General features: G+C 41.4%; 1 pseudogene; it reads left to right on the forward strand.

Annotated features, from left to right (window-relative positions):
* The first annotated feature begins 4,240 nt into the window (after positions 1–4,240).
* The window catches only part of LOC130020583 (UDP-glucuronosyltransferase 2B31-like), a 37,469-nt pseudogene continuing 21,657 nt past the window's right edge, over positions 4,241–20,052 (forward strand).

Below are 20,052 nucleotides of genomic sequence, written 5' to 3' on the forward strand. Positions count from 1 at the left end.
TTCAGGTCTGACCTTATCTGGGACAGGTGCTGTTCATTTCTTTACTGACGAAATGGCATGTCGGATTTCGGAAGAGAGAACATTGGGAACGACATATCCATCCTGTGGAATTTGGTATGTCGGCAAGTGGACATGGCTATCGAAGAGATTTGAGTAGAAGTCATGGATAATCTTCTCCATTGCCGTTCTGGAGGATGTGATGGATCCATCAGGACATCAGAGGGCAGTCATCTTGGTCTTGTAGTTGGCGAAGGACAGGCGGGCGTTACGAATACTTTTCCCGGCTTCTGCCACATCTACCAGTACTACTGCTCTTCTCTCTTTGAGGTCTTCCTTGATCGCATCTCTGCACTGCTTTGCAAGCTCGGACGTTAGCTTGCGGTTGCCTGAGGCATACGCCAAACCACGCTGGCGAATTAGCTCAAGAGTTTTTGAAGATAGGCGATTTTTTGTGGCTATCTCTCTCTTGGCATTCCTCGCACATTCATGGAGGTGCTGAACCAGTCAATCGTATTCCTCATCAATGTTGTCAACAATGGCATCTTCCCATGTTGCCGCAATAGTACCAAAGAGTTCCCAGTTGGTGGTCATTCTGGGAGTTCTCTTTTTGAACTTTGCAGCCCTTTCTCCCCGCTCTGTGAAGTAGAATTTTGCACGAAGGAGACGATGGTCCGAGCCCGTTCAAAATTTTGGGACAACAGCGACATCAGTCAGGCAAAACCGTCGATTGAATATGATGTGGTCTATTTCGTTGTGGAATCGTCCACCGGGAGACTCCCATGTCCATCGTTCAGATTCTGCCTTCTGGAACTGTGAGTTACCATGAATGGTCTTGGTCGACATGATGAACTCAGAGTGTCTCTCACCCTGTTCGTTCCATTCTAGGCCATGGGTCCCGATGTGAAGTTCTTCAGCTGATCTTCTCGGTCCTATCTTGGCATTAAAATCACCCACAATGATCTTGTAGAAGGTGTGGTCTTCTTTATAGAACTTCTCTAGCTCCATGTAGAACTTCTCGATTTCTCTTTCATCATAATGAGATGTTGGTGCGTAGACAATGAAGATAGAAACTGCAGGCAGTGAGCCACATCTATTCAAATGTAAACGTCCGATTCGGGTTGTTAGGCATTCGAATGAATCAATGCTCTTGGCCAAGTTTGTGTTGACAAGGACACCGATGCCTCCAACACCTCTTTTATCGCATGTTCCGAGGAACAATTCTTCTCCAGTGTCGAAAACGGCATGGTGAGATTCGTGCCTTCTCGTCTCGGTCAGACCAATGATGTTGTACTTGATCATTCGCGCTTGTATCATCGGGTCCTCAATGGATGCATCTGATGCTTGCGTACGTGCATTGAAAGTACAGACGATCATTTTTGTCTTCCTTCGTTGTGGCAGCCTAGGTCGGCCTTGAGATTTTGCCGGCCTCTCCTTTCTCATCCTTCTCAGTGCTGCCATGTCGGTGAAGCCTTCAGGGTCAGGTGAATGAGACCAGTTGTAGTTACTGGTTTTGGCATATCGAATACACAACGGATAGCTTGCAAGGCTCTTCCGTGCGGGCGGAATACTCTCGGTAGCTTGCCAGTCTTTCCGAGAGGGATAGAGGCTTTTGGGGCGACCTCTAATCACCCTTGTAGGTATTACCATATCTGAACCCTATCAAATACGGTATGACAATTCCGGAAGATAGGTATTTAATGTCTTATGATGTGTCGCGTGGCCGCTTTGCGTCCCGGAGTGTGGCGACGGCTGGGTAGTGGGAGTAGTGTCGATAGTGAAAGTCTGCCAGTGGGGTATTTATCTGGGTAGGGTGGGTCTCCTGTGCACAATTCGATCCCTGGGTGGTTGATGGAAGCAGACAGGGCAGGGTAGGGTGGGGCTCCTGATTAGAATCCCTTTGTCACCTGTTGTTGGTGGGAGCAAGCAGAGAAGCTCTGTCCCTGGGTCCGCCGAGCCTGGAGTCTAAGGTCTCAGAGAGTTCCGCTTATCTTGTTCTGTGGGTCTTCAGTCATGCGTGGGTCTCGGCCGGAGCTGCCACGGGGGTCCGGAAAGCATCCTGGAGTGTGGCGACGGCTGTGGTTGGTGGGACCAAGCAGAGAAGCTCTGTCCCTGGGTCCGCCGAGCCTGGAGTCCAAGGTCTCAGAGAGTTCCGCTTATCTTGTTCTGTGGGTCTTCAGTCGTGCGTGGGTCTCAGCCGGAGCTGCCACGCGGGTCCGGAAAGCATCCTGGAGTGTGGCGACGGCTGGGTAGTGGGAGTAGTGTCGACACTACTCTCATTCAATATTACAACAAAAGACCCACCATTGTTATTTGGAATTTTCCCCAACATTCAGACCTTCCAAAAAGACATCATTAGAAAAATAGTTTTCTAATGTTAATTATGAGAGCATATGACGTTGTGTGGCCAATATAGCAGCCACGCAAATTTGAATTTCTAATATTTTAGTAATAAACCTAGAGGGATTACTGCCAGAAGCCCCTGGGTTCTGAGATTGGTATGTGTGCCTCTGGGTTCATGGTCGGTCAGAAGCTGGAGGAGGCATTTGTGAGTGGCAACCCAGAGCATTGTCATGGCAGGGAACAGGGCCAATTCCACCCCCCATCCCATGAAGCACCACGTGCCTCCTCAATGCAGTCACATACCTGGCTGTTCATTAGATTCTAAAAGATGCAGGACACCATGTCGCTGTTGCAGAGGGAGACAGGCAGATGGACAGACACCCTTCCCCTCCCAGGGCGGCATAGCACCATAGTTAAATACATAGCTCAGATGTATTACAGTTGGGCATTATCTTTTGCTCAGATTTTCCCAAAACCATTCAAGCCTGATTTTCAGGGACAAATGCTGGATAATTTACTTTCCATTGATCACTTTGCATATCAGAAAATAGTGCATACACGGCAGCATGGTTCAGAAAAATTGTCCTGGTACCTGCATGCCAGAGCCATGCTCGTAGAAGCTCATGGTCACCGGGATTCCATCTGGAGAAGGAGGGAAGAGAGCACCTACGCCATCTGGGACCTCCTGGTGATATCGGCTCTGTTTGGGGCCTGGAGCATTCTCTGGGAGCTGTGGGGCCCTCCAGATGATTTTCTTCTTTGCTGCTGTGTGTCTAAGTTCTACTTATTAAATCCTATAATAATTTCAGTTAGCATCATAATCTAATAATTTGTTTTTCCCTTGATTTTTAAAAAAAAATCCACTTGCTAGTGGGGATATGGTGCTGGCAGCAGGTCAATCTGTACCTGTGAGGTGACTGCATCAGCAGCCTGATGGTAACATCAGACTTTCAGATACCCCAAAATTGCTGCTGTGCCTTTGGCCAGACACCAAAAACTTGGGGCAAAGTTTATCAAGAAAGTAAACGGCCAAAAGTTAGGTATGTGGGAGACACACCCACAAACCACCTCTTGCTCAGCTATATAATTGGAGGCATGGCCTCTTTGGTTCCTAATCGAACTGCTTAATGGCCATGATCCCAGAGTCTTAGAAATGAATCTCGGTACCCAAAGGCTTTCGGCAGAAATGCGTCCTGTTCCTGCAGTAGGTTACTGGGGATGGGCCACTCCAGGTGGGAATAGGTTTCGTGCCTTGGCCTGTTCCCCCTGGCGTCCTGGTGACCACCATCCTCCAGAGGCCACAGGACAGTCAGGTTTAGCCTGCAGTGACGAGACACATGGGGCCTCACCACATGGGGATGGGGCCAACTCTTTCTCCCCATCCCAATGAGATCCCGAGTTGCCCCCTACAAACTGCCTCTCTGGCTCCTGATCAAGCTGATTAATAGCCATGATACCGGAGACTCAGAAACACATCTTGAAACCCAGCAGCTTTTGGCAGAAATTAATCTGGACTGCATACTAGGTGGTCACCGGCTCAGAGCTTATTGGAAAGCCAGGTATTAGCTGGCAGTGATGGGGCAACTGCAGTCTCATGGGAAGGGGGGCAGTACCTCATAACTTGATGAAAGTATTCTTAATCTTCAAACAGATATTGAACACATATGCTAATAAGAAAGGTCAGCTAAGTTTTATTTTGCTGAAATGTGCTGACTATATATTTGCTTTTGACAAATGTTGTATTTTAATTTCTTTAATTTGCATTTTAACTTTCTTAAGTTGTATTTTAAACACTTTAAGTTTTATTTTAAAATTCTTATTGATTTATACTGGGAGAGAAATACAAGTAAATGAGACAGAAAATAGTAGTTTTCAAAAAAAAATCTCACTTTCTGCCATTATGCCTATGAAATGGATTTCAATTCTTCTGCTGCTAGAGCTGGGTTGTTACTTCAGTTGTGGGAGTTGTGGAAAGGTATTGGTGTGGCCCAAGGAATACAGCCACTGGATCAACATAAAGACAATCCAAAGAACTTGTTCAGAGTGGTCATGAAGTCATGGTTCTGACATTTTCAGATTCCTTCTTGTAGATCCCAACAAAACATCCACTATTAAATTTGAGATTTACTCAACAGCTTTCTCTAAGTATGGTATTAAGGGGAGCACTGTCCCCCCATGTTCATTGATTTGCTCGAGTGGGCCCAGTAACATCTCCATTGTGGGACTTCTTGTTACTGTGTTTGTCATAATACGTCAAGGGTATCTTGCCAGCTTTACTGTATGGGCGAGATACTCTCAGTAGCTTGCCAGGCTCTCTGAGAGGAGCAGAGAAATCAAATCCAGATTGACTGGGTAGGCCGCGTACAAAATAAACACCCTACCTGCTGTGCTATCGCTCCAGCCCAGTATTAAGGGTACTTTCAAGAAAATCATCAATACATAGGTATATGATATGCCAAAAATTTCATTTTTGGGATATTATTAAAAAATACAAGATACTTAATATTTTTTAAAAGCTTTGTGGTTTTCAACAAGAAACTAGTGAAAAGGCTACAGGAATCAAGATTTTATGTCGTTTTTGCAGATGCCACTGGACCCTGTGGTGAGCTTCTAGTTGAAGTACTCAAAGTCCCTTTAGTGTACAGTCTCCGTGCCTCTCTGTGCTCAACATTTAAAAAATATGCCAGAGGACTTCCACTCCCACCTTCCTATGTGCCTGTTGTTTTGTCAGAATTAGATGATCAAATGACATTCATGGAGAGAGTGAAAAATATAATATATGTGCTATATTTTGACTTTTGGAACCAGTTATTAAATGAGAAGAAATGGAATATGTTTTATAGTGAAGCACTCAGTAAGTCCAATTTCACTTAATAATATTTCTTAAATATCATAATATCTGGGAAAGTTTCTTTTATCACTGTAAATGCATAAAGATTTAGATTTTATACACTAATAAAATGTCATACAAAATGTCTGTCATGCTCACAATTATGAAAAGACTTAAAATTTAGCATTAATTTTAGAGCATTCTGACCCATAGTTACTAGCACATTCTACAGACTAATATGAAACAAGTTTAATAATTGTACATGTCAAAGTATTTAAAAATCCATTATTATTTATTTGTTTTCTGGAGACTTTTTAATATAGACACTTGAGACTCTTGGGGATGTTGAGTAGAGACATACAGTCTTCAAGAAAAATTATAAACTCACTCCAACAATAAAAGTATTTCATTTAGAAATGAAAAAAAAGCAAAGTTGGAGAATGCATTCATGGAAAGAACCATAGTCTCATTCCACAATCTGGGTAAAACTTCCCCATAAAATTTACAGGGCTCTCTCAATTCTGAGAGAGAAATAAAGATCACCAACTCCTACAGGAATGCCTGGTACATTTTGTCCTGGTTTTTGTTAGTTCACCATTGTAGGATATATCCTTTGAGTCCCATTAACAGTATACTTGATTTCTTGGTTTTGAGTTCATCGAGAGCACTGCATAGAGGATCTTCCTGGGTCTGTGCTAAGGAATTACTCTGACGTGCTCAGGGACCATATGAGGTTGCAAGAATAGAAACTGGTTGTCCATATTCAAGACAAGTTTCTATACTGTAAACCTGGCCCTGATTCACAAACATTTTTAGATGATTTATTGATATTTTAAACATATCTTTTTCTATTTTATTCTATATTAAAACTGTATGAAACACATGCTTGCAATAGGTAAATTCTATGCATGATTACAGTTGCATCACAAGTATATATTTTATGGTAGATGACTTGAAATTAAAACTTAAACATACCTAGATAATTTGCACTATTATCACCTGTGCAAAACCACAAGAGATACTGCACCTTTGACTCCACTGTATAAAGATCATGTCAGAAATTTTCTTGGGATATTCACATTTCTTACTTTCATTATGTATACACTTATGACTTACTTTGTTTTGGTTTTGGTTTGGTTTGGTTTGGTTTGGTTACCTTTCAGGATAACCTGCTAAGATACATGAACTAATGGGTAAAGCTGATATCTGGCTCATTAGAACATACTGGGACTTTAAGTTTCCTCTCCAAATTTTGAGTTTGTGGGAGGATTGCACTGCATACTTGCCATCCCCTGCCTAGGGTACGCCTGGTCCTGTTGATCTGTTTACTTTGAATTTCATCATCAGAAATCAAGCTAAAAGGAGAGTTTATTTAAAAAGACATAATTATATAATTATGCATCAATAAATTACCTGTAACAAAATCTAAGGATTACTTGGTATCCTTCTAATATTTTTTAAAAGAAACTTTATTTGGGTTTCTAGGATATAGGTTATATATAAATAAATGTCTATATAAATATATTTATTTTTATATATAATATAAATATATATAATATATAATATAAATATATAATATAAATATTATATAAATAAATAAATATATAAATATATAATATAAATATGTTTGTATATTTATATAGATATTTTTATATAATATGTAAATAAATATCTGTATAAATATATATTTATATAGAATATAGGGTTCATCAGCTATAACCATTTGAATGGTTCTTTTTAGCTATGCACCAAGTTTATAGTAAATCTCATAACAAAGCCTAAAGAACATTACTTTTAACAACAAATGGATGGTGCTGGAGTAGGTGTACAGCGAGTAGGGCGTCTGCCTTGCACACGGCCGACCCGGGTTCGATTCCCAGCATCCCATATGGTCCCCTGAGCACCGCCAGGAGTAATTACTGAGTACAGAGCCAGGAGTAACCCCTGTGCATTGCCAGCTGTGACATCCAAAAAAGCCATAAAATGGAATACAAAAGAATGCATGGGCCAAAGTGCACGTAGTGTGTACTCTGTGTGTATGTGTGTGTGTGTGTGTGTGTGTGTGTGTGTGTGTGTGTGTGTGTGTGTATCATGAAAGAGCTTTTCAGGCTGCAAGTTACTAGCAGCCAGTAGACAACCATCATTGCAGAGACAAGTATGTGACTAGCCAACAATGCAGGTGTATAGTTAGGAGCAAACTAAGGCTTTTCTTCCCCCTGCTATAAAGCTGCAGCCCCGAAGAGTCTGTGTGTCGAAGATAAGAGGCAGGGCTAGCACAGATCAGTGGCTCACCATTTTGATTATATGTGCCCTTCTGGAGCCAGTCTAGATGAGGTCTGATAGCAAACAGGTGTGCTTATTGTAAGTTCTCGTGGGCAGCTTCGTAGCACATTAAATTTTTACCATATGGGACTTAAGCCCTTATTTTCTCTAATTGCTGCTGGATTCACCAGTGGCTGCGGATCTCTGCGACTACTACCATCTAGTGGAAACCAAATATTCATGATCAAAACCCCCTCAGCCTGCTAATCTGGGAACACAGCGTCTTGAAGCTGCTGCCCCTTACTTGATAGAAGCCAGATGACATCAACAGAGGCTTATCTGTTTTTCCGTTAGACACAACAGCCTTAATATTTTTCTCTTCCCTCACAGAGAGTCCACCTATTTGTCTTGGATAGGTGGATCTGTGCTCAGCTATTTGCTGTAGGGACTGTTCATTGGAGCAAAATATCCAGAAATTGATTGAAGCTATTTTACCCAATTGTGGGGGGGAGGGAATCACAGCATGAAAGGCACAGTCAGAGAGACAGTAATGCAAGCACAAAGGAGTTTTATTCCAGTTAACTGGGGTCAGCTATCTCACCCACAAAGTGGTCTCTTGATTGTGACCCCGATCTCCAAGTGCAAGCAGTTTATATAGGTTCCAAAGTTGAGCAAGTGCTATGATAATAGTGACCAAGCAATAGTCCTCATTGATTAGTCAACATTTGATAATAGTTTCTATTTTTGCCAAAAAAGTGGAAGAGTGACAGTCAGTCAGTTTCTAGTTGTTCCCCAAAAAAGGTAATAGTGACCCCCTCATGACCAGTCATATTATCTAGCAGTTCCTTACTAGAAAGTCCAAGTTTAATTTCTGGGGAAAAGAAACTTAGGCCTACTCAAAACTTAATGTTAGCTGTGGCCTCTCATGGCTGCAGTCTGGCTCTGGTTCTGGCTTTTGGGTACCTAACAAAGCTTTCACCAGGAGTTTTTCCAACCAATAATTCCAAACTCCCTTTTTTATCCTTAGAATCTCTTCAACTTGTTTAGACTGCAGGGACAAGTAACAGGAAGAGGAAAGTGAAAATTATTGATCCGTAGTTATAGAATCTAATTTTATAAAATAAAATAATATTCTAGATATTATTTGCACAATTGTAGAATATGGTGAGCACTACTAGAATGAATATGTTTAGAACCTTCCCTATTGCCAGAAATGTAACCCGGTTCACGCACCTTGGAAAACAGTATACATACTCCTTTAAAAATTGACACATACTGAATAGGAGTTTCAGCACAAAAGCAAAGGTGAATGCTTTGCATGCTCAGATCCTGGTTCAATCACCAGCACAAACTCATGAGACATCTCTTCTGGCAGCTTTGGTGGATCCTGAGCATTTCCTGGTGATTCCCTGAAGTCTTTCGGAGCACAGCTCGGGGAGTTCATGTAATTCTTCACACTGCAGAGCACTTCATAAGACGCTTGCATTGAACTGTTGGCTAGACTGGCCAAAGATCATTCAGAAGAACTCCTGGCCAGCTTAGAAGCACTTGACAGACATCCCTAAATTAACTTAGCTTCACATGTGACCCAGGTATTTTATTCATGTGCACATACCTAAGAACACAAGCATGTTAATTAAATATATACATACACAACTATGTTCACAGCTTCTCTGTTTATGATACCCAGTTTCTAGAAAATGTGGGATGATGCAAATGCTTGAAAACTGAATCATCAATGAGGGTCTCATGTGGTGGCTGAGAAGCTGGTGAAAGAGGATGGAGGGACAACCTGAAGTGACACTGGGGAAGTGGTAGAAGGTCTCAGGCACTTTGACAGAAGAGGAAGGGCAGCAATCTTGCATGCCTAAAAGCATAAATGCAATATTGTAAATATGTTTAAATCAATCAGAAAGAAAATAATGTCTACATACATACATATATGCATACATACCCGCATACCTGGGTTCCTCTGCCAGTTCTTTCATGCATGAGGCCCGTCCGGACGTGCGGAGAGTGGTCCCAGCATGGCTGTGGTTGGCTCCGGAGGTACTCAGCTGCTGGGGCTATGCTAGGGGCAGGGGGCGGGGTGGGGAGCGAAACCCAACCCTCCCCCCTCCAAGGGGCCCCAGTGAGGACAGCCAGGCGTGGAGCAGGAGACTCTATTATTTCTTGCCTATTGTCTGAACCCCATCAAATATGGTGTGTTAATTATGGAAAAAGGGTAGGAAGTGTGTTGTGATGGAAAGCGACCTAGAGCATGGCAGCAGTTGGGTAGTGGAGGTCGGCTGCCAGGACTGGGTCCCTTGGGGCAGGGAGGACTCTCATCCACCCCACTCTGAGGTGCCCCGAGTGAAAAAAGGCTGGCATACAGTCCCACGCATTTTTTATGGTAACTTAAAACTTCTTCCCTAGTAATTTTGAAAAGAAACTATTCAATTTGCTTTATTACTGTGCAGTTCATAAAACTTTCTGGATTAACAAACTGCCTCCACATTCCCAAGCCACCCATAATGGTTTTGAACTAGCAGAAGGAACTAGGGATATGAAAAAAAGCCGATCAAAAAGGTATAGTTGAAGTGACATCTGCACTTGATTGTTCATTGCAGCACTGTTTACAATAGCCAGAATCTGGAAAAAACTTGAGTGCCCGAGAAGAGATGACTGGTTAAAGAAACTTTGGTACATCTACACAAAGGAGTACTAAGTAGCTGTTAGAAAAGATGAAGTCATGAAATTTACATAAAGTGGTACTACATGGAAAGTTTCATGATAAGCAAAATGAGTCAGAGAGGGATAGACAGAGAAAGATTGCATTCATCTGGGGAACATAACGTAACAAAATAGGAGACTAACACCCAAGAATAGCCAAGATAAGTACCAGGAGGTTTACTCCATGACTTGGTAGCCAGACGGTCATGCTGGGGGAAAAGTCAGCTCAGATAGAGAAGGGAGCACCAAATAAAGTGTGTTGGGAGGACCCTCCCAGGATGAGAGATGCGTGCTGAAAGTAGACTATAGACCAAACATGATTCCCACTCAATGCCTCTTCTGCAAACCACAGCACCCCAAAGGAGAGAGAAAACAAAAGGGAATGCCCTGCCACAGAGGCGGGGTGGGATGGGGGAATGGGGGCGGGAGGAACACTGGTATCCGTGGTGGTGGAAAATGGACACTGGTGGAGGGATGGGTACTTGATCATTGTATAATTGAAATCCAAGCACAAAAATTTGTAAGTCTACAACTGTACCTCATGGTGTTTCACTAATAAAATTGTTTTTTTAAAAAAAGAAAAGAAGCCAATAAGAAACAAGGCTAATGTAAGAAAATGGTGATGCACTGCAGATCATCAAAATTCCTAATGAATTAAGTTCTGTCAGATAGAATACACCTACAATATCTGGCTAAGAATCACTTTATATTCACTATTGTAGCTCTTTCTTAACCTCTGTGTTCATTTTATTGCTGAGGATCTAGAGTGAACAAAAGCACAGCAAATAGAGATTGACAATTTTTACATTCTACTTCAGATTGTGAGGATTACTGCTTAATTGTCACATCAGATTCTATTGGTATTGGATACAGAGAAAGTTGGCTTGAAGTACCATTAAGAAAGTGGTTTTTTTGCTGTATTGCAGATATGCTAATAAAGTAAAGTAAAGCGGAGTGATAGCACATGGCAGATATGCTAATACTCAGTGAAAAATATATGATCACAATTATTCCTTTTCACTATCCATTCCATTCTTTTATCACCAACGCTGACTCTTTTTCTACATTTTAACAATGCTCAACTGTTCAACTCTCAGTGAACATATATAAAAAATTACTTCCTGAATATTTTTTTCATAGTGGACCTGAACTACTAGGGCAAAATTTATCTAATATATTTTCTAAAACGGATATGTCCATGATATAATAAATTATGATAAAATATGATTTATTCTCTTGAGCAATTGATGCTATGCAGCAATCTTTATTTAATCCTAAGGTATTTTTGATAATAAAATAATGAATCTATGGATATAAGTCACTTGATCACTTGACATCTCATTATTCATCCATTTGCTTGAGCGGGTGCCAGTAACATCTCCATTCGTCCCTGTAGCGTGCTAGTGTAGCCCAATGGCATCTAACTCACTCCAGAAAAATGAAGAGCCTCAAACCGATCATTCAAGGTCTTGACAAAGAAGTCTGACCATCTCTTAGGTGGGCGGCCACACAATCTTTTGGAATGTCCTATGGAATCCAGTTGGTAAGGGCTCTAGTCCAGCGGTCATCTTCAAAACTCATTACGTGCCAGCCAATCTGATTTTCGATGCCTTGGCAAACAAGACAACATCCCTGATTCTTGATCATCAATGAAGACGGGAACTCCAGATTCTTTCTCTCACTTTGAGTGAAGCGTGATACACCAAGCACAGCTCTTTCGATTCCTCTTTGGGAGACCCAAATAGCATTCTCATCCTGTTTTCGTAGGGCCCCCAGGTCTCTGAGGTGTATGATAATGCAGGAAGAACAGTAGAATCAAAGAGATGTGCCCAGAGCCAAAAGTTTTTCATCCTCTTAGCTATTTCTTCAATGCTCTTGAAGGTGTTTCAAACTGCTCTCTTCCTCCTGTGCAACTCAGGTGTCAGGTCATTTGTCATGTTGAGTTCTCGACCTAGGTACACATAACTGCTGCATTTATGGATATAAGTAAAATACTTCATTTTAAACTTAATTTTAAAAATCATACAATAATGAAAACCAAACCGAAAACAAGGGCTAAAGGGGCTACTATAAGACAAGACAAATCCTACAACCACAACACACCCTTACAGAAAGATGAAACAAAACCCCATAACCATACTCTCTCTCAATGTCAATGGTCTAAATTCACCATTTAAGAGACACAGAGTGGCAAAATGGATACAGAGACAGAACCCAACATTCTGCTGCCTAAAAGAAACACATCTCAACACTCAGAGCAAACATAGACTCAAAGTCAAAGGATGGAAAACAATCCTGCAAGCAAACAGCTCCTGCAAAAAAGCTGGGGTGACCATACTAGTATGGGACAACATTAATTTCACCTTGAAAAAGACTAGAAGGGACAGTGAAGGCTATTTTCTCTACATCAAGGGATACATACAACAGGAAGAAATCACACTCTTAAATGTATATGCACCTAATGAGGGAACAGCAAAATATTTAAAACAACTGCTAACAGATTTTAAGGAGGACATCACTACCAATACAATAGTACTTGGAGACTTAAACATTGCCCTATCACCTCTAGACAGATCAACAAGAACAAAACCCAGCAAAACTCATTGGCTTTGAAAGAAGTTATAGAAGAGAGAAGGCTTATAGATCTATACAGGGCTTTACAGCCCAAAAAGAAAGAAAACACATTCTTCTCTAGTGCACACAGAACATTTTCCAAAATAGACCATGTGCTAAGATACAAAACATACCTCAACAGAATCAGGAAGATAGAAATAGTATCAGCCATCTTTTCAGACCATAATGCACTGAGGATAAAAGTGAATCACACACAGACACGGAGAACCAAATCAAACACCTGGAAATTAAACAATTCAATGCTGAACAACGAGTGGGTCAGGAATGAAGTCAAGGACAAAGTAAAAAGATACCTGGAAACAAATGAGAATGAAGACACGAGCTACCAGAACCTATGGGATGCAGCAAATGCCATACTAAGGGGAAAATTTATAGCTCTGTAAGCATATCTTAGGTCTGTAGAAACGATGCACATAAACAACTTGATCTCACAGCTCAAGACCTTAGAAAGGGATCAACAGAAAGAGCTTAAATCAGGCAGAAGGAAGGAGATCATAAAACTTAGAGCAGAAATCAATGACATGGAAACCAAAGAACAATCTGAAAGATCAATGAAACCAAGAGCTGGTTCTTCGAGAAAATAAACAAGATAGATAAACGACTAGCAACATTCACAAAGAAACAGAGAGAGAGAGAACCCTAATAAACTGAATCAGAAATGAGAAGGGGGATATCACAACAGAAACCAAAGAAATCCAAAATATCATCAGAGACTACTTTGAAAGTCTGTATGCCATGAAACAAGAGAACCTAGAAGAAATGGACAAATTCCTGGACTCCTATAATCTCCCATAGCTGAATCAAGAAGATCTGGAGTATCTGAATAGACCTATTAACATAAACAAAATAGAAACTGCAATCAAAAGTCTTCCCAAAAACAAAAGCCTGGGCCCAGATGGATTCACTAGCGAATTTTTCCAAACATTTAAAGAGGACCTGCTGCCAGTCCTTCTCAAGCTTTTCCAGGAAATTGAAAAAATGGAAACTCTCCCAAACAGTTTCTATGAAGCCCATATCTCTGTAATATCAAAAGGAAACAAAGACACCATGAGAAAAGAAAACTACAGACCAATATCCCTGATGAACATGGATGCTAAGATTCTCAACAAAATATTAGCAAATAAAATTCAACTACTCATCAAAAAGATCATACTCCATGACAAAGTAGGATTCATCCCGGGGATGCAAGGCTGGTTTAACACTCTGAAATCAATCAACATAATCCACCATATCAACAAAAGAAAAGATAAAAATCATATTATCATATCAATAGATGCAGGGAAAGCATTTGACAAGATTCAGTGCCCATATATGATGAAAACCCTAGCCAAAATGGGGATAGAGGGGACTTTACTCAATATAGTTAAATCCATCTACCACAAGCCTACAGCAAGCATCATCCTCAATGGCGAAAAACTGAGAGCCTTTCCTCTAAGATAAGGGATGAGACAAGGATGTCCACTCTCTCCACTGCTGTTCAATATAGCACTGGAAATACTTGCAATAGCGATTAGGCAAGAAAAAGGTATTAGGGTCATCCAGGTAGGAAAGGGAGAAATCAAGCTCTCACTATTCGCAGATGATATGATACTATACTTAGAGAATCCTAAAACCTCTACCAAGAAACTTCTAGAAACAATAGGCTTGTATAGTAAAGTGACAAACTATAAAATCAATACCCAAAAGTCCATGGCTTTCCTATATGCAAATAGTGAAAGAGAAGAAAGTGACATGAAGAAAACAATCCCATTTACAATTGTGCCCCAGAAAATCATGTACCTAGGAATCACCTTAACTAAGGAAGTAAAGGACCTGTACAAAGAAAACTATAAAACGCTACTTCAGGAAATAAAAGAGGATACGAGGAAATGGAAAAATATCCACTGTTCATGGATCGGGAGAATTAACATTGTCAAAATGGCAATACTTCCCAAAGCACTGTATAAATTCAATGCAATCCCTATTAGGATACTCATGGAATTCTTCAAAGAACTGGAACAAACATTCCTGAAATTTATATGGAACAATAAGTCCCCACAAATTGCTAAAGCAATTCTTGAGAAAAAGAAAATGGGAGGAATCAACCTCCCTAACTTCAAACTCTACTACAAGGCAGTTTTAATTAAAACAGCATGGTACTGGGACAAAGGCAGAGCTGTAGACCAATGGAACAGGGTTGAATATACTGACATCTCCCCCCAAGCATATGAGCATCTAATCTTTGATAAGGGGGCAAGAAAAGTGAAGTGGAGCAGGGAAAGCCTCTTTAACAAATTATGCTGGCAAAGCTGGATAGCTACATTAAAAAAATGGGTTTAGATCTCTGCCGAACTCCATGTACAAAAGTCAGATCTAAGTGGATTAAAGACCTCAACATCAGACCAGAATCTATAAGGTACATTGAGGAAAAAGTTGGCAAAACCCTCCATGACATAGAAGTTAATGGTGTCGTCAAAGATGTCACACCACTGGCCAAGCAAGTGAAAACAGAGATAGACAAATGGGACTATCTTAAACTAAGAAGCTTCTGCACCTCAAAAGAAACAGTGACCAAAATACAAAGACAGTCTACAGAATGGGAAAGGATATTCGCCAACTGCACATCTGATAAGGGGTTAATTTCAGGGATATACAAAGTGCTGGTTGACCTCCACAAAAAGAAAACATTCAATCCCATCAAGAAATGGGGAGATGAAATGAATAGAAACTTTCACAAAGAAGAAATCCCAATGGCTAAAAGTCACATGAGAAAATGTTCCACATCATTAATCATCAGGGAGATGCAGATCAAAACCACAATGAGATATCACTTCACACCACAGACACTGGCCCATATCCACAAGAGCAAAAGCAACCGGTGCTGGCGGGGATGTGGCAAGAAAGGAACACTCCTTCACTGTTGGTGGGAATGCCGACTGGTTCAGCCCTTTCGGAAAACAGTATGGATGATTCTCAAAAAATTAGAAATTGAGCTCCCATTTTACCCAGCAATACCACTCCTGGGAATATATACCAGAGAGGCAAAAAAGTATAGTCGAAGTGTCATTTGCAATTGTCTGTTCATTGCAGCACTCTTTACAATAGCCAGAATCTGGAAAAAACCTGAGAGCCGGAGAACAGATGACTGGTTAAAGAAACTTTGGTACATATACAAAATGGAGTACTATGTAGCTGTTAGAAAAGACGAAGTCACGAAATTTACATACAAATGGTACTACATGGAAAGTATCAAGTTCAGCAAAATGACTCAGAAAGAAAGGGATAGACATAGAAAGATTGCATTGATCTGGGGAACATAAAATAACAAAATAGGAAACTAACACCCAAGAATGGCGAGATTAGTACTAGGAATTTTACTCCATGGCTTGGAGGCCAACCACACATACTAGGGGAAAAGGGAGCTCAGATAAAGAGGGGAACACCAAATAAAGGTGTTGGGAGGATCCTCCCAGGATGGGAGAAGCATGCTGAAAGTAGACTATAGACCAAACATGATTGCCACTCAATATTTCTTTTGAAAACCATGACACCCAAAAGGAGAGAGAGAACAGAGGGGAATGCCCTGCCACAGAGAAAGGGTGGGATGGGGGGGGATGGGGGCTGGGAGGGATACTGGGATCTGTGGTGGTGGGAAATGGGCACTGCTGGAGGGATGGGTATTTGATCATTGTATAATTGAAACCCAAGCACAAAAATGTGTAAGTCTGCAACTATACCTCATGATGTCTCACTATTAAAAAAAAATTTTAATAAAAAAAAGATAGGCTGGAGCAATAGCACAGCGGTAGGGCGTTTGCCTTGCACGCAGCCAACATGGCCGACCTGAGTTCGATACCTCCGCCCCTCTCGGAGAGCCCAGCAAGCTACCGAGAGTATCTCGCCCGCACGGCAGAGCCTGGCAAGCTCCCCGTGACATATTCGATATGCCAAACACAGTAATAACAAAGTCTCCAATGGAGACATTACTGGGCCCGCTCGAGCAAATCGATGATCAACGGGAGGGCCTTTACTTTACTTTACTTTAAAAAAAATCATATAATCGTGGGACGGGCACTGAGGCCCAGCTCTGGGCAACAACGCTGAACGGCTCCAATTCCAACAGGTACAGCCCGCCCCCAAGGGCCTGGGTCCCTCTCTGGGCATGCGCAGCTAGAAACAGCCCCTAGAAAGCCGGTTTTCAACCCCTGATCTGCGTGGGACTGGCACAGAGGCCCAGCTCTGGGCAACAACCCTGAACGGCTCCAATTCCAACAGGTACAGCCCGCCCCCAAGGGCCTGGGTCCCTCTCTGGGCACGCGCAGCTAGAAACAGCCCCTAGAAAGCAGATTTTCAACCCCTGATCTGCGTGGGACAGGCACAGAGGCCCAGCTCTGGGAAACAAAGCTGAATGGCTCCAATTTCAAACAGGAGACGTTCCCAACTCCTCGCCCAGTGCCAGGGACTCTTTCCGTAGCCTCGGCCGCTGACGTGGCCGCGAAATATTTCCCCACTACATACGCCATAGGAACCATAACCTAACTTATTAGATGGAAACTTCTCTAGTTTAGCTCAGCCACTAGAAACACAGTAGCCAATAACTCATAAGCCTATCTTAACTCACACTGCATATCAAGCAGAATAGTAACAGTGAACGTGAAGGTCTAAACCACACCTCTCACAATGGTAAAGCAACGCAAAAGCCCACCAAACTTTCATATTGAAGAGTCTAGCCCAGATGACACCAACAGTACTGTAGTGTTAGACAACCTCTCTGACAAGGAATTCAGGAGGGAGCTACTTAGGATGCTTAGGGAATTAAAAGAAACAATGGAAAGCAATGCCAATAGAAGACAAGAGGATCTGAAGGCAGAAATGAGGAAAATGCAATCAGAAATGTCAGACCTGAAAAATCTCGTAGGCGAATTGAAAAGCTCAGTGGAAGGCCTCAGCAGCAGAGTAAGAGCTGCTGAGAACAGAATCAGTGAGCTCGAAGATGAAGTTCAGAGACTCTCCAGAAAAGAGCAGAAAATGGAAAAGAGACTCACAATTCGGGAACACATGGCAAGAGAAGATCGTGGTGAAGCCAAGAGGGGTAACATAAGAATTATTGGAGTCCCAGAGGTACAGGAAGAAAACCTCGATGAAGAAGAAACTGTCAAAGAAATCATTGCTACAACATTTCCAGAGCTGAAAAAAACTTGTAACCACATTCAGGAGGCCCGAAGGGTACCAGTTAGAAGAAATCCGAATAAAAATACCCCAAGACACATTCTTATCAAAATGACCAAAACCTTAGACAGAGACAAAATTCTGAAAGCAGCAAGATCGAAGAAAGAAATCTCTTACAAAGGAGCATCCTTAAAATTCACAGCTGATTTTTCTGATAAAACCCTCATGGCCCGAAAACAGTGGTGGGACATAGTAAAAAAACTCAATGACATAAATGCCTCCCCAAAAATACTTTTCCCAGCAAGACTCTCATTCATAATAGAAGGAACAACACACAGTTTCACAGACAAACAACAGCTCAGGAACTTCATAGACTCAAAACCATGGTTACAAGAACAACTAAATGGGCTACTTTAAGGCAAGAAACGCCCCTCAAATACACCAAATTTTAACAGAACAATGGGAAAAAATCCCAGAACAATAATCTCTCTCAATGTCAATGGGCTAAACGCACCAATTAAAAGACATAGAGTGGCAGGATGGATTAGAAAATTGAACCCAACATTCTGCTGCCTGCAAGAAACGCATCTCAATAGTCAAAGCAAACACAGACTCAGAGTCAAAGGCTGGAAAACAATCCTACAGGCAAACAGCTCCCATAAAAAAGCTGGGGTAGCCATCCTTATATCAGACCACATCGATTTCAGAGTGAGGAAGGTCATAAGAGACAGTGAAGGCCATTTCTTATTGATCAGAGGATCTGTACAACAGGAAGAACTTACAATAATTAATGTATATGCACCTAATGAGAGACCAGCAAAGTACTTAAAACAACTACTCATAGATTTGGAAAAAGACATCAATAGCAACACAATACTAGTGGGAGACTTCAACACTGCTTTGTCACCTCTTGATAGATCAACCAGACTCAAGCTTAGCAAGGACATACTTCATTTGAGGGAAACAATGGAAGAAAGGGACTTAGTAGATATATACAGGACACTTCATCCACAAAAAGCTGAATACACATTCTTCTCAAGCGTACATGGAACATTCTCCAAGATAGACCACATGCTGAGCCACAAAACATGCCTCCATAAAATTAAGAAGGTAGAGATTGTATCAACAATCTTCTCAGACCATAATGCGCTGAAATTAGAAGTAAATCACACACAAAAACAGAAAACTAAATCAAACACCTGGAAATTAAACAGTGCACTATTGAACAACGAGTGGATTAGACAGGAAATCAAAGAGGAAATCAAAAGATTCCTAGAAACGAATGAAAATGAGAACACGAGTTACCAAAACTTATGGGACACAGCAAAGGCTGTGTTAAGAGGAAAGTTTATAGCTCTACAAGCATTCCTCAGGAAGGAGGAGCGAGCACACATAAGTAACCTAACCTCACAGCTTAAGAGCTTGGAGAAGGACCAAAAAAAGGAGCACAACCCGAACAGGAGAAAGGAAATAATAAAACTCAGAGCAGAGATTAACGAGATGGAAACCCAAAAAACAATCCGAAAGATCAATGAAATCAAAAGCTGGTTCTTTGAGAAAATTAACAAGATCGATAAGCCTCTAGCAAAACTCACAAAGAAAGGGAGAGAGAAAACCCTAATAAACCGAATCAGAAATGAAAAGGGGGTCATTACAACAGAAACCACAGAAATTCAGAGGATCCTCAGGGAGTACTTTGAGAAGCTTTATGCCACGGAGCATCAAAACCTCGAGGAAATGGATAAATTCCTAGACTCCTACAGACTCCCAAGGCTGAACCAAGAAGATCTGGAATACCTGAACAGACCTATCACCATCAAGGAAATTGAAATGGTAATAAAAAGTCTCCCCAAGCACAAAAGTCCTGGCCCGGATGGATTCACTAGTGAATTCTTCCAAATCTTTATTTTTTTATGAGGTTTTTTTTTTATATTTATTTATTGAATCACCATGGGAAAGGTTACAAAGCTTTCAGGTTTAAGTCTCAGTCATGCAAATATCAAGCACATTTCCCTTTACCAAAACTTATTTTTTACCATGAAGAACCCCAATAAAACCCCACCCCCGACCCCTCCCAGTCCCTGTGGGGCAGATGAATTCTAGTTAACACTCTATCTGCTTTGATT

This window comes from Sorex fumeus, unplaced genomic scaffold (genome assembly GCF_029834395.1).
Source record: "Sorex fumeus unplaced genomic scaffold, SorFum_2.1 ptg000013l, whole genome shotgun sequence".
Lineage (NCBI taxonomy): Eukaryota > Metazoa > Chordata > Mammalia > Eulipotyphla > Soricidae > Sorex > Sorex fumeus.